The following is a 15,032-nucleotide window of genomic DNA, read 5'->3' as shown; positions in this document are numbered from 1 at the left end:
TAATCTTATAAGGTCAAAATTTCCATAGTAATTAATTTTTTTTTATACACAATAATAAAAATAAAAATAATACGCCAACTTAAAACTCAATATATACCAACACATAATTTCATAATTTATAACAAATTATTCTTAACAATGTACTCCGAAACAAAAATGAACGTACTCTGTACTTGATATTTTGTCTCGGCACGTGATATTTTGTACACTAATTTTACTAAACAGCATGCATAAATAATTAATGTACTCGGTACGTGATATTTTGTACTCAACTACAATTCCAAAATTACATACATGATGTAAAATACCAAAATAACCCCACTCCGACAACATGGACCCACTGCCTACATTATATTTGTACAATTAACTGCCACGAACAGTAAACCTTTTGTACTTTTTTTTACTTCAACTAACGTGAACAGTAATTTATTTGTACCTTTCTATTTTTTAATTAAAAAAACAACTGTACAACGGGTTAACAAACCTAGAATAACCGGTTGCCAACTTAATTAAATAATTTAAAAAAATACTATTCTAACGTGGGACCTACCTGCCGTACACGGAATGCAATCCGTGTTTTGCACATATGGGCACAAAATCGGCTGCCTATATATATAATTTTGTCAAAATTTGAGTGGTGGGGTGTACTTATAAAAAATAAAATAAAGAAATTAAAAATATCTATTTTAGTCATTTTATTAAAGGTTAAATATGTAATTATAATTTTGGGGTGTAGTTAGAATTTTGTGGGGTGTAAATATAACTCCCCTTTTACTATTGATACTTAGAAACTTTTTTTCTTGGGCTTTTTCATAAATGTACAACAAAAACAATATAATTACAAAAAATGTGCAAAAAAAAATTATTTTGAAAACTTATATATTTTAAAAACTTATTACATGAAACCATACATTTTAATCATTAAATAAAAAAATATGTTTATTAAAACTCAAAATAAACAATTTCGTAAAATTAATTAAATAGTTTTTTAAAAATAAACAAGTTAAATATTTTTTTATTAAAAAATAAATGTTTATTATCTATTTTAGTATGTGTTGACCGAGGTTTTCGGCAACTAATAAAATATTATAAAGTTAGAGAGCTGTAAGAAAATTAGAGAAGGATTTTTACGTGGTTGGGGCGTTAATGAGCCTTAGTCCACGAGTCTTTGTTATTTATGGATGTCTTTAATACAGAGAATGTATTTGGGGAGTGTTTCACTCTTATAAATACAGAGAATGTTCTTGGTGAGTATTTACTCTACTTGCTCATATGCAGCCCAAGATTCTCGATCCCATTTAATGAGCTTTGAGGGGGGATTTATAGTATTTTTGGTGGGGTGATCCCCAGAATTATCCTTACAAATGTATCTGTAAGTATCCATAAAGTTGGGCATTCCCAATGAATATACCATGGGTAATGCATGGTCAAATCCCTAGGTGTTGTAGTGTTTTTATGTGGAATGTCCTTATTGTCTTTTGACTGATGTGACTCTTCACAGTGTAGCTGTCGCTAGACTTAAATGATCGTTACTTTGTAGCTGCTGGTTGGAGGTTGTGCCGTCAGACTTTATTGCGTGTAGCAGTCCCAACACGCTTCCTCCCATGCGGCATTAAATGCGACTTGATTGCTCAGGAGAAACCTGACACGTCACGGAGATGCCTTAACGTTACTTCGAGCCTCCGGGAGCATATGGGGTTCCATATGCCTTCTCCGGGAGCTACATCCTGGAAGCTACCTTTCAGCATAAAGACTTAGCAAATATTTTGGATTGTACATTGCTTGATCCACGTGTCCTTATTCGGTTGGTCCACGTATATTGGGAAAAATCAGGGGCAACATTTACCCCCCAAGCCTTGCTTATTTGAAAAAATAAGACAAGGCTTGCTCAAGTGCTTCCGGTTGACTCCTCAGTTTCCTGACACGAGCTTTGAGCGCGTGAGGGTGTATTTAATGATGGCCTTTAATGCAGCGATTCACTTTTTGCAGAGGTCGATTCGTTTCACGCCCATTGATTGATACGGCGCATTAATGGTGTCAGACGGATACTCAAACGTTTCCACCGCCTTAATTGCAAATCAATCTGGTCCGTTGATCTTTGAGAATTCAAATTGTGCGCTTCCCCCACCGTTTGATTGGTAGGTGATGACGCCTGTTCCTCATGTAGCTTTGCCTATAAAAGCCACCACCTTTCCTTCATTTCGGTTACTTCCCATTTCTTGCCAACTTTGCTCAAATTTCCCAGAGAGAAAAAATTCTTAGACCCAGAAAAGCACCTTTAAGCACTTTGCAGTTTTCTCCAGTTCTCCTTCGTTTGTTGCTGTTAGTCCTTCTTGTCTTCATTCGATTCACAGCAGGACCCCCAATCTCAACACTTCAGTGTAAGTTCTTTGCACTCTTTGCTTTATTATTAAATGGCATGCTGTTACTTATATGTTTGTTCTTTTCTGGGTTTGCATTCGAAGTTTCTGGGAATGCAACTGTTTAAATCCTTCATATAATCGGTTTGAGTTTACTGCTCTAGTGATAGGATTACTGTTGTCACGCATTTGTTGTTATTTTTTGTAGAAGACCATACGTTCTTCGTATAATGGTTGCTTAGGGTATAGGATAGACTATTTTCTTTCTATTTCCTGCCTTTTCTTCTTCTTTAGTGTGCAATGCCGTCTTCTGTGAATTTATTGCACCCGACTCTTGTCCAGGGAATCTTCCTAGGGTTTCCTATATGACAGGTGTCTGGAGGGGGCCTCTTTCCAGCGGTTAGGGGACCCCCATTCCCTTTTTCTTGGTTTAGGGTTTGGTATGGGGCCTAACTGCTGGAATCTTAACTCTTTTTACAGAATCGAAAAAATGTCTGCTTCTGGCTGAAAATCATCGAAGAAGAGCGGTAAGTGCCTGGCTACCCTCGAGGAGGTCTCCCTGGGTCCTGTTTCCCAGGAGGGGTACAAGTCTCGGGCGACCGGATGGGAGGCGGCCGAGCTTCACTCTACTCTAACCTGTCCCCATCAGTTAGAGAACATCGTGGAGGTAGCTGGAATCAAGTCTTCCACATCAGGGACCTACCATTGGCCACCTCGCGACGCGGAGACGCCCAATCATAACTACGACGGCTTTGGGGCCTGGAGCCAGACGCATTTGATGGCTGGGGCCATGCTTCTTCTTCAAGATTATTTTGTTAATTTCTTAGTTTTTGTCGGCCTTGTGCCATACCAACTTATTCCCCAAGCATACCGCCTGCTTTCAGGCTTATTTATTTTTTATTCTGCCCGGGGATGGGGCTCTCCCCGCCCGGCGGAAATATTGTATTTTTACGAACTTGTTTCCGTCCCCAAGAAGGGGGATAAACTTAAGGACGGTTTTTACGGGTTCCAGGCCCACCCTGCTAATGAAGGGGTGGTCCCGTATAATAGGCAAACTCATGTTAAGGAGTATCGCCATCGTTTTTTCTTATCCTCCGGATTCCGGGCAGTGGACCATCCAGAGCTCCTCACTGAGTGGGTCAGGATTCCCCCTTACGAACGGACGGCACCTACTCAGGTCTTTCTTCGTAGAGCCCAGGCCTTTGCCTCTTATGACCAGGCTGATCTTGACGTCGGGGGCCTGGTCACTACGGAGAACTGCAGGAAGGCAAAACTCATCCTTCCGCACCAATCTGTGGAGGACTCTAACCTTTCCCGGGTTATCTGTCCCAACGTGAGGGCGCCGGTCGCAGAGAAGACCTTTCAGGATGAGATCATCGCCACTGCAGAGAAGAAGTACCAGGAGTATCTCTACCGGAAGGCTCAGGAGAAGGCATACTCTAAGGCCCAGGCAGCTTCCGGGAGGTCACTTCGCGTGGGGAGCCCGGTTGAGAGAAGGAGCCAGGCGATTGCCGGGAAGTCCCTTCACATTGGGGGCTCAGCGGAGAGAAGAGCTCCCAGGCCACAGCCTTCGGCTCAGGAGCCGAACAGTGGGGCTCCTGGTGCCAGCACTTCCGACTCCGGTGGTAAGTCTCCTTTAGCAGTTCATTGTGTCCCTTCTGTTGGCGAGTACGCCAGTCTTAGACCCGTAGGGTTCGACGAGAGTCTTTATAGGTTTAGGATGCCCTCGACCCGATGGGGAGACCATTTGAAGGAGTTTTATTTTTCCAACTTAGGAGATTTCCTAGGTCGGTCCCGGATGGGTTCTGGTCCTGCAGAGCCCGTTCCCTTAGGCCCTTCAGCTTATATTACCTCCAGCTGGTTCCGGCCTTCGGACAGCTACCTCGGAGATGATGCTGCTAGCATCAAAATTCGGCACTTTGCTAGGGCCAAATTAGAGAGTCAGGGTAGGACTAGCTTGCTTGTCATATCTTGTGTTGGTGGTTTCCCACGGGTGTTTTAACACTTGCTTTTTTTTGTTGTAGCAGGTGCTCCTATGGACGCCATTTTGGCCGAACTTGCCGGGGTTCACACTCCTGAGGCTCCTCCTCCCTTTACTTCTTCCCCGATGGCCCCCCTCTAAAGATTTCTTCCAGTGCTCCTCCAAACACTATTGACTTAGTGGATGACGAGGAGGTGCAGCCGGGAGAAGGTCAAGAAAAGCAATGGGGCTTTTCTGAGGAAGTTGAAGAAGGTGCAGGAGGGCTCCGTGCTCTTCCTGAGGAAGCTGAAGAAGGTGAAGAAGAGCAAGAAATTGCTCTGATTCGCAAACACAAAGGCAAAATGATTGCCCAGGAGGAGCCCAAGCGGCCTCGGAGAGCTGATACTCCGGCCCATGGTCTCGATGGTGGGGTCTCTCCCATGGATGAACATACTGCCCCTCCCAATATTGTGCTGACTCCGGTTCCTGGAGATGAGGCGAGACAGGAGCTCTGGATAGCTAAACACAACTACGCCATGGACGAATACTCCCGGGGGTATGCTGAGGTGGAAGCCCTTAGGAGGGTCTTGCGGGTTGAGATGCAAAACACCATCAACAACCCGGAATACCAGAATCCGTGGGACCTAAATTTGGACCCCCTGTCGGACTGGTTCGGTCGCTTCCTTGGACCCACCTTAGCTCCCTTTGCTACGGAGATGACTAACGAGTTTGCGTCTCAGCTTACCCGGTGTGCACCTAAGCGGTTCGCTGCTTGTGCATCCTTGAACTCCATCTACCAAGTCCAGGATCTCAGCCACTCCCTCACTGTGGTAAGTGTTTTGTAATTTGCTTTTCCCCTTATTGTTTTCTTTTTTGGAGATTCTTTCTTATACTTGCATTATTTTTTAGCTTGCTGCTGAGGCCGGCCGTCTCTCCAAGAACGTAATCAATCATGGCTTCGTCCTGTCTGATTTTGGGGACATGGACGAAGTCAGGAAGATTCTTCAGGATCTTACTGCTGAGAGGCGGCTTTATCAAGAGGCTGCTGAGCGCCGGGAGGCCGCTGCCAAAGCTAATGAGGAAGAGGCTAAGCGGAGGGAAGCCCAGGCGGAGGCAATGATCCGGGAGGAGGCCCTGCGGAGAGACAGGCTGGAGGCCAGGCACCAGGAGGAGCTGAGGGCGGAAGGCGAGGCCACTGCAAAGGCCAGGCGGGAGCTTCGGGAGGCCAGGGAAGCCTTGGATGAGATGGCTGCCAAGGTGAGGTCCTTAGAGGAAACTCACCAGGAAAACTTAGAATCCAGGGCCACACTGGCCGCGGAGCTGAAGGAGCTCAGGGACTCCAAGGAACAAGCCTTAAAGAAGGCAAAAAGAGCTGAGCTTCTTTCTCCCGTTTCCTACAGCCGGTGCACCAAGCGTTTTGACGATGGCGTCTTCATGGCTTGGTCTACCAACGACCAGAACATCAAGCTTACCTTCTACCCCAAATCTGAGGAGATGATCGCCAAATTACGGGAGAAGAAGAAAAAGCTTGATGCCATGGTGGAGGCACGCATCGGACCTCGTCTCCCTCCGCGCATCAATTAGGCCGTTCCAAGACTAACCCAGTACAACCAGGATTTCACCCACTTCTCCTTTTTTTTCTTTATATATATTTGTTTATATACAGCTATTTTAAGACAATATTTATATAGCTATTTTTATTTAAAGGGGAGACAATTTCTAAGGCCTGTCCCCGGACCATTTGTATATATTTTGACCTGCCCTTTAGGGCTAGGATATTTATACATGATCTTGTTTTTTTGATGCACATATTTCTCTTTTTGGACCTGTCCTTTGGATCAGGATGTTTATACTTATGCTTTTTTATTTTTGTGCATACTCTTTTTGACCTGCCCTTTGGGTCAGGATATTTTACTTAGTTTGTTTTCTGTCTGTCCGTGCGGTATACCCTAGTACCCCCCTGAGTGGCATAGAAACTTTGTTTTTAAGGCACTCAGTTTTATTCAACATGTGGAGGATGTATACATTTAGACGGTACAAACTCTTTAAACAAAGTCTAAGTTACATTCTTGGCCATTGGTAATATTTTCTGAGGTGATCGGCGTTCCAGGCCCTTGGCACAATGGTTCCATCCATTCTTTTTAGCTTGTAAGTGCCTGAGCCGATTTCGTCCTCGATTTCATATGGTCCTTCCCAATTTGGCCCAAGTACCCCCACTCTGGGTTCTTGGGTGGCTGGGAAGACTCTTCTTAAGACCATATCCCCAATAGCAAATTTTCTGTTTTTAACTTTAGAGTTAAAATACTTGGTCACCTTCTTTTGATAAGCTACCATCCGTATTTGAGACTCGTCCCGGAGTTCTTCAACTTGATCCAAGGCTTCGTGAAGCAAAGCCTGATTCGTGGCTGGATCGTAAGTCGTTCTCCTGTGGGACGGGAATAACGTTTCTACCAGGACCATCGCTTCACAACCGTACGCCATTGAAAAAGGCGAGTGACCGGTCGTGGTCCTGGGGGTCGTCCGGTAGGCCCATAACACTCTTGGCAACTCTTCAGGCCAGTTGTTTTTGCAGGCCAGCAGCTTTTTCTTTAAGGTGACCTTTAGGATTTTGTTGGCTGCTTCCGCTTGACCGTTTGTTTGAGGTCTGGCCACCGCGGAGAAGCTTTTCACTACTCCGTGTTGGTTGCAGAAGTCAATAAATTCCTCGCAATTGAATTGCTTTCCATTGTCAGAGACTATTTTGTGAGGCAAGCCATATCGACACACTATGCTTTTGATAACAAAGTCTAGTGCTTTTTTAGCAGTTATGGTCTTTATGGGCTCAGCCTCCGTCCATTTGGTGAAGTAGTCTACTGCTACTATTTCATACTTTACTCCTCCTTTTCCTGTTGGCAGGGACCCAATAAGATATATTCCCCATACCGCAAAGGGCCAGGGACTAGTCATCAGGGTGATTTCATTTGGAGGAGCTCTCGGTATGTTCGCGAACCTTTGACACGAATCACACTTTTGGACCTAGTCTATACAATCTTTTTTCATTGTTGGCCAGAAGTACCCCTGTCTCAATATTTTCTTTGAGAGACTGGGTCCTCCCGTATGATCTCCATAGAACCCTTCGTGGACCTCTAGCATGATTTGTCTAGCTTCAGGGTCCGATACACACCTTAAATAAGGCATGCTGAGTCCTCTTCGGTAGAGAATTTGATCCATCATTACATAACGATGAGCCTGATACTGAATCTTCCGAGACAGTGCCCTTTCTTGGGGCAACTCACCTTTTGTTATGTATTTTATGATGGGGACCATCCAGCTGGGTTCTTGCCCAACCGTTATTGTGGTCTCTTTTATTTTGATGCTTGGCTCTGCCAAGCGTTCCACTGGTACTACCCCCAACTCTTCGATTTCGCTATCTGAGGCTAACTTAGCCAAACAGTCCGCGTGAGCATTCTTTTCCCGGGGGATTCTTTCTATTTTGTAGTTCCTGAACTCGTGGAGTAGCTCCCGGACTATTGTTACGTACGCGGCCATTCGCTCGCCGCGTGTTTGGTATTCTCCTGATATCTGGTTTACGACCAGTTGGGAATCACTATAGACTTCCACTCTTTTGGCTCCTACAGCTTTTGCTAATTTCAGCCCTGCTAGGGCCGCCTGGAGCCGCAGTCCGGTTGGTGATATCATCGCCACTTCGGCTCCGGAACCATTTTCATTGGAGGCTATTTCCACAAATACTCTCCATGTGGGGATTGGCGGTACCGGCATATTCGCGGTTGCCTCGGCTTCGTTGCATTCAGTAATGAAGTCCGCCAAGGCTTGGCCTTTTATAGAAATTCGGGGCATGTAGTGCAAGTCAAATTGACTTAGCTCCATTGCCTACTTGAGGAGCCTTCCGGATGCTTCAGGTTTTTGGAGGACTTGACGGAGCGGGTGGTTGGTCAGTATCTTGATCGGATGTGCTTGGAAGTATGGCCTCAATTTCCTTGATGCCATCAAGAGGCAAAAAACAAGCTTTTCAATGATTGGGTACCTCGCTTCGGCTCCTATCATGTGCTTACTGACATAGTACACAGGATGCTGAGTTTTCTCTTCTTCCCGGACTAGGGTAGCGCTGACCGCGTTTTCGGAGACAGCCAAATATAGAAATAGGTCTTCTCCGAGAACGGGTTTTGATAGGATAGGACGCTTGGCCATGTGCTCTTTTAGTTTTTTGAATGCCTCCTCGCACTCGTCCGACCATTCAAACTTTTGACACTTCTTCAATATGTTGAAGAAGGGTATGCACTTGTCCGTGGATCGTGAGATGAAGCGGCTTAGGGCAGCTACCTTTCCGGTCAGGCTCTGCACATCTTTATGCTTTCTGGGGGATGGCATGCTCAGGAGAGCCTGGATTTTTTCCGGATTTGCCTCAATCCCCCTTTGACTGACGATGAAGCCCAGAAACTTTCCTGACTTGACGCCAAAGGTGCATTTCTTTGGGTTGAGCTTCATGCCGTATCTCCGGACCACTTCGAAGCATTCCTCTAAGTCGCTTGCATGGCTGTTGCATGCTTTGGACTTGACGAGCATGTCGTCTACATAAACCTCCATATTTTGTCCCAGGAGGCCTTTGAACATCCGGTTGACCATTCTCTGGTAGGTTGCTCCGGCGTTTTTCAGTCCGAAGGGCATGACTAGGTAACAGTATACCCCCTTATCGGTCCTGAAGCTAGCGCACTCCTGGTCTGCCGTATGCATCTTTATTTGATTGTACCCAGCATAGGCGTCCATGAAGGATAATAGTTTGAATCCAGAAGTGGCGTCTACCATCTGGTCGATCCTAGGCAGCGGGAAGCAGTCCTTCGGGCAAGCTTTATTTAGATCAGTGAAATCTATACAAACTCGCCAAGTTCCTTTCGGCTTGGGCACCAGGACCGGATTGGCTAGCCACTCCGGATAGTATACGTCGCGGATCATGTCGTTAGTCAAAAGTTTGTCCATTTCTTTCTCCAGAGCTTCGGCTTTCACCGAGTCGAGCGGGCGTCGCTTTTGCTGGACGGGGGGCATGTCCGGATTGACGTTGAGTACGTGGGTGATGACATGAGGGATTATGCCAGTCATGTCTTCTTGGCGCCATGCAAAGATGTCGATGGCGCCGTTCAGTGTTTTTATTATTTTATCTTTTTCTTCCGGATCTAGGTTCTTCCCCAGCCGGAGTACTTTGGTGGAGTCGAGGTCGCACACTGATAATTCCTCGACATCCTCCATCGGTTCCACAATTCTTTCAGACCCCACACGGGGGTCTAACTCATCTTCTTCAGCCACTTCTGGCTCAACTGATTCCCGGAGCATTAGTACGGGCAGGTGGGTTGCGATATTGTAACATTGTCTTGTTTCCCCCTGGTTTCCCCTCACCGTCCCGATCCCGGCTTCCTGGGTAGGGAACTTCAGGCACAGGTGCCGAATCGATGTGACTGCGCCAAAATCTACCAAGGTCGGTCGGCCGAGGATCGCGTTGAAGCGGTCGGACAGTCCACCACCACGAAAGTGCAATATTTAAATGTGCTCTGGGGGGTGTCCGGGCACAAGGTGACTGGGAGCCTTACTTTTCCCATTGGGATAAGTGTCGTCCCATTAAACCCTGTGAGTTGGGACCCACTGGGCGAGAGGTCTCGGTCCGTCAAGCCTATTGCGGTGAAGGCCTCCTTGAAGAGTAGGTTCACGAAACTTCCATTGTCAATTAAGACTCTGGCCACCACTTTATTTGCGATGGGGGTCTCTATGACCAATGGGTCATGATGAGGGAAGCACACTGTCTTGGCGTCTTCTTCCGTGAACGTGATGGGTTGGTCCATCAGCTGGGGCCTTTGAGCTGGGAGTTGAGTAACCTCCCGAACCTCACTCTGTTTCATGGCCCCAGCGTATCATTTGAGCTCCTTGCGAGTAGTTCCTCCGATATGGGAACCTCTGGAGATCATGGCTACCCTCCCGTTAGGTCTGGGCGACAGACCAGGGATGTGCTGGGCGTCGCCCGCGGGAGCAGTTGGAGCTAACGCTCCTGCTGTACTCCCCGGTGTTTCCTGAGGCACACCCACAGTCGCCTGGCCTGGATTAAGGTGAGGCAACCTATTTTTGATCCACTCATAGAGGTGGCCCAACCAGATTAGGTTTTCAATCTCGTCCTTGAGATTCTTGCATTCATTGGTGCTATGACCAATGTCGTTGTGGTACTCGCATCTTTTGCTCGGATCTCTCCGGGAGCTATCCTTGTACAACGGTTGTGGTCTCCGGTAGTGTGTATTTTTCTTAGTAGCAAAGTACACACGCTCTTGGGAGTCCGACAGCTCCGTGTATTGAGTGTACTGGGGAGTGTACCCCCTTTTCTGGCGCTTCTCTCCCGTCCGGGTGCTGCCTTTGGAGGACCTTTTACCCCTGGAGCCCTGGGAAGGGCCTGCCAGGCTAGCAGCTAGAGCAGAGTGCGAAGGAGTTTGTCCATTCGTTCCGGACGGGTTGCCGAAATAGGATGATGCTGGTGCCAAGGCCTGGCCCTGACTATATCCGGGGGTAGCACAGAATTGTATGCCACTTGTTTGTGGAGTTGCGGTCGGGGCAGTACCCGAGGGCGATACTCCGGGCATGTACCCTGCTATCCCGATGGGATAGTATCCTCCATAAGCCACTATTTGGGCTTCTTCGAGGTTGATATATTTTTGGACTCTCTTCTGGAAATCCTGAAGGCTAGCAGCTCCTTCTTGCTGTAGCTCATTCCAGAAAGGAGTCCCCGTACGGATGTCTGCTTGGAGAAGCGCAAGCTGTTGTCCGTCGTCAACTTTCCTGGTTTTCGAGGCTTCCTCTCGGAACCTCTTTATATAGTTCTTCAAGGTCTCGGTGGGCAGTTGCTTGATATTAGTGAAGGCACTGACCTCCAGGTTGACCTTTCTTGCGGCGACAAACTGCCTCCGGAAGTTGGACTGTAGCTTGTTCCAACAGCCCACGGATCCTGGTTCAGCTTCTTGAACCATTCCTTCGCGGACCCACTTAGAGTAAGTGGGAAGCACAAACATTTGGCATCATTGCTGACTCTCATGATCGTCATGACACGGTTGAACCGTGATAAGTGGTCGCTAGGATCGGAGTTCCCGGTATAAGCTGCCATTTCGGGCATCTTAAAGTTCTTAGGGAGTTCCGCCTCCAAGATGTGCTTAGCACATGGTTCCCGATCCTCGCTGTCTGAGTCGGAGTCGTCCCCTTTCTGTCTTCGGGAGACTCAGGCAATGTCTTTTCGAAGTATGGCGAGTTCCACCATAATTCCTTCATTTAACGTACCCGTGGAGACCGCGGGTCCGTATCTTTTTTGGTCAAGGTGATTCCGGAGATCACCTTGGTTCCCATTGATTTGATTTCTCAGATCAACGGGAGGACACCTCTGTCCTCTTCTTCCTCTACCCCCGGGCTCTTGGTGCACGGAAACGCTTTTTCGGTCCTCTCGATCCTGAGGGCCAAAGCTCCCTTTTTGGAGCTTGCCCCTCTGCGGACCTTTCCCTTTAGGGAAATCTGAGCGGACCTTTCGCGGATCCTGCGCCTTTTTCTTTCGCCCTGGGGTAGAGGTAGGGTTTTTTGTTTGGTTCCCTTCAGCAGGGTACCTTATAGGGCTAGGCTCCCTAGACTTCTGCTGTTGGGAACTAGACGAGGACGTCTCTGGTTCCTTGCCCAGTCCAGCAGTCATTGCCTTGGGGTGCACGTGAATGCCAGCCGCCTCCATGGCTTTTTGCATGGCCAGCATTACTTCTTGCATTTTCTGGTTTTGTGCTTTCTGAGCTTCGATCTCGGCTTCGTGATCGATAGCTTTTTGTCAGAGAAGCACCAACTCCGAGTAACTACCTTCGTCGTAGGCATACTCATCGAGGTTTCCCTCGTAGTCATCATCTGGAATTCCTTCTTCTTCCTCGAAACCCTCAGCTGCTCTTGAGGCTACATCTTCCTCATTTGGGTCTTGAGCATCTTCTAGAGGGCGAGGCTGACGAGTACTTCTAGTCTCCACCATGTTTGTGAAGTCAAGTGTTCGTTTACAGTAACTTTCTTCAGCTCTCAATGAAAGCACCAAAATGTTGACCGAGGTTTTCGACAACTAATAAAATATTATAAAGTTAGAGAGCTGTAAGAAAATTAGAGAAGGATTTTTACGTGGTTGGGGCGTTAATGAGCCTTAGTCCACAAGTCTTTGTTATTTATGGATGTCTTTAATACAGAGAATGTATTTGGGGAGTGTTTCACTCTTATAAATACAGAGAATGTTCTTGGTGAGTATTTACTCTACTTGCTCATATGCAGCCCAAGATTCTCGATCTCATTTAATGAGCTTTAAGGGGGTATTTATAGTGTTTTTGGTGGGGTGATCCCCAGAATTATCCTTACAAATGTATCTGTAAGTATCCATAAAGTTGGGCATTCCCAATGAATATACCATGGGTAATGCATGGTCAAATCCCTAGGTGCTGTAGGGTTTTGATGTGGAATGTCCTTATTGTCTTTTGACTGATGTGACTCTTCACAGTGTAGCTGTCGCTAGACTTAAATGATCATTACTTTGTAGCTGCTGGTTGGAGGTTGTGCCATCAGCCTTTATTGCGTGTAGCAGTCCCAACACGCTTCCTCCCATGCGGCATTAAATGCGACTTGATTGCTCAGGAGAAACCTGACACGTCACGGAGATGCCTTAACGTTACTTCGAGCTTTCGGGAGCATATGGGGTTCCATATGCCTTCTCCGGGAGCTACATCCTGGAAGCTACCTTTCAGCATAAAGACTTAGCAAATATTTTGGATTGTACATTGCTTGATCCACGTGTCCTTATTCGGTTAGTCCACGTATATTGAGAAAAATTAGGGGCAACAGTATGAATTATTATAATTTAATAAGATTTTTTAATAAAATACAATATCAAAATTATAAACATTAATGTGTATAAATATAAATCAATACTTAAAATTACTAAAAATAAACATGACACATAGAATGATATAATAAACATATGTGAATATTATTATTTTGTTTATTAAATTAGTATGTTTAATAAATAGAAAACAAAATAAACATATATATAAAGTATTTTATATTATTAGTATGTTTATTATAATTGTAAACATAAAAATAAACATAAACAATTTATACTATGCTAAAATAAGTATATTTTCTTTCTATTGTTTTTATATATTGATTATTTTCTAATGAGTTAGTGAACGGATTTTCTATTGAAGGATAATTTTTACATCAAAAAATAAATAAACAAACATAACTTTATAAACTCCAAAAATTATTTAATTAGAAAAAATAAACATGACACGATAAACAAAGAAAAAGATAAAGATAAACATATTTTTTTATATATATATATTATTTATTTTCTAAAAAATTACTAAAAAATAAACATAATACACATAGAGTGATATAATAAACCTATGTGAATATTATTATTTTGTTTATTAAATTAGTATGTTTAATTAATAGAAAATAAAATAAACACATATATAAAATGTTTTATATTACTGGTATGTTTATTATAATTGTAAACATAAAAATAAACATAGTCAATATTACCATATATATATATAATAATAAATAATTATTACCATATATATATTATAAAAAAAATTGAAAAAAAGTTCTTAATTATACATAAAAATGTATGAAAAGATAGTAATAAGTTTTTTTTGCACATATTTTGTAATTAATTAAAATAATGTATACAAAATTGTAAAATGCCATTTTTTCTTTGCCTTTATCTTGGTTGGAAACGGCTCGTTAGAGAATCCCCAATGGAGTATTAAAAAAGTAGTGTATTACTAGATTTTAGCACACTTAGAAAAATTATACTTCAATAGTACTCTAAAAAGTGTACTAAATTTAGCACAAGATATAGCATTGTACCAAATTTAGCTGACAATAAATACTACTTTTTTATTTACTATAATGCTACTAATTATTATGATTTATTGACTTTTAACAAACTCTATTTATCATATTACCATTATTTAAATAATAAAAGAATAAAAAACAATAATTTTTGTATATTCTCAATAAAATATAAAATAATCATCAATATAATTAATTATTTTTTTTCCTTATTTTATATTTTGTACATTAGAGCACAATTGTAATTAGGGGGCCAAATATAACACAAACTTATTTTTTTGTGTCAAATTTAACACAAATTTTAGATCTAATGATATATATTAATAAGGGCCAAGATGCAACAATTAAGTTAATAAATGTCTATTTTTTAAAAAAATTAACAAAATGTCCATTCAGTTAAAAATTTGATGATAAAATTACAATTATAACCTTAAATAATTAAGTGTTTGGTATAGTTATTTTGCACAATAGTATATCATTTTTATGTGTAATAATATATTAAAAAAACTGAAAGGTAGTATATATATAGATATATATATATATATATTTTTTGAAATAACTGAAAAGTAGTATATTAGTTTAAGATTGTAGTATATTATTTTAATGTGCTATGATATATAATGAACGAAAGACGAAAATTAAAAAATGTGGAATATTAGTTTAAGTTTAAGGTATAGATATATTTCACTAGGAAATATTGTCTTTATGTTCATTAGTATATCATGAAGGAAAGAAAAAGAAAAAAAAACATGTGGAATATTAAATTAAGTTTTTGGTGTATATATATATTTTCTACTATACTGGTGGTATATTAATTTTTCACTATA

This window comes from Cannabis sativa, chromosome X, assembly GCF_029168945.1.
Source record: "Cannabis sativa cultivar Pink pepper isolate KNU-18-1 chromosome X, ASM2916894v1, whole genome shotgun sequence".
NCBI lineage: Eukaryota > Viridiplantae > Streptophyta > Magnoliopsida > Rosales > Cannabaceae > Cannabis > Cannabis sativa.
The sequence above is the reverse complement of the archived record's forward strand: the minus strand, read 5'-3'. Positions refer to the sequence as shown.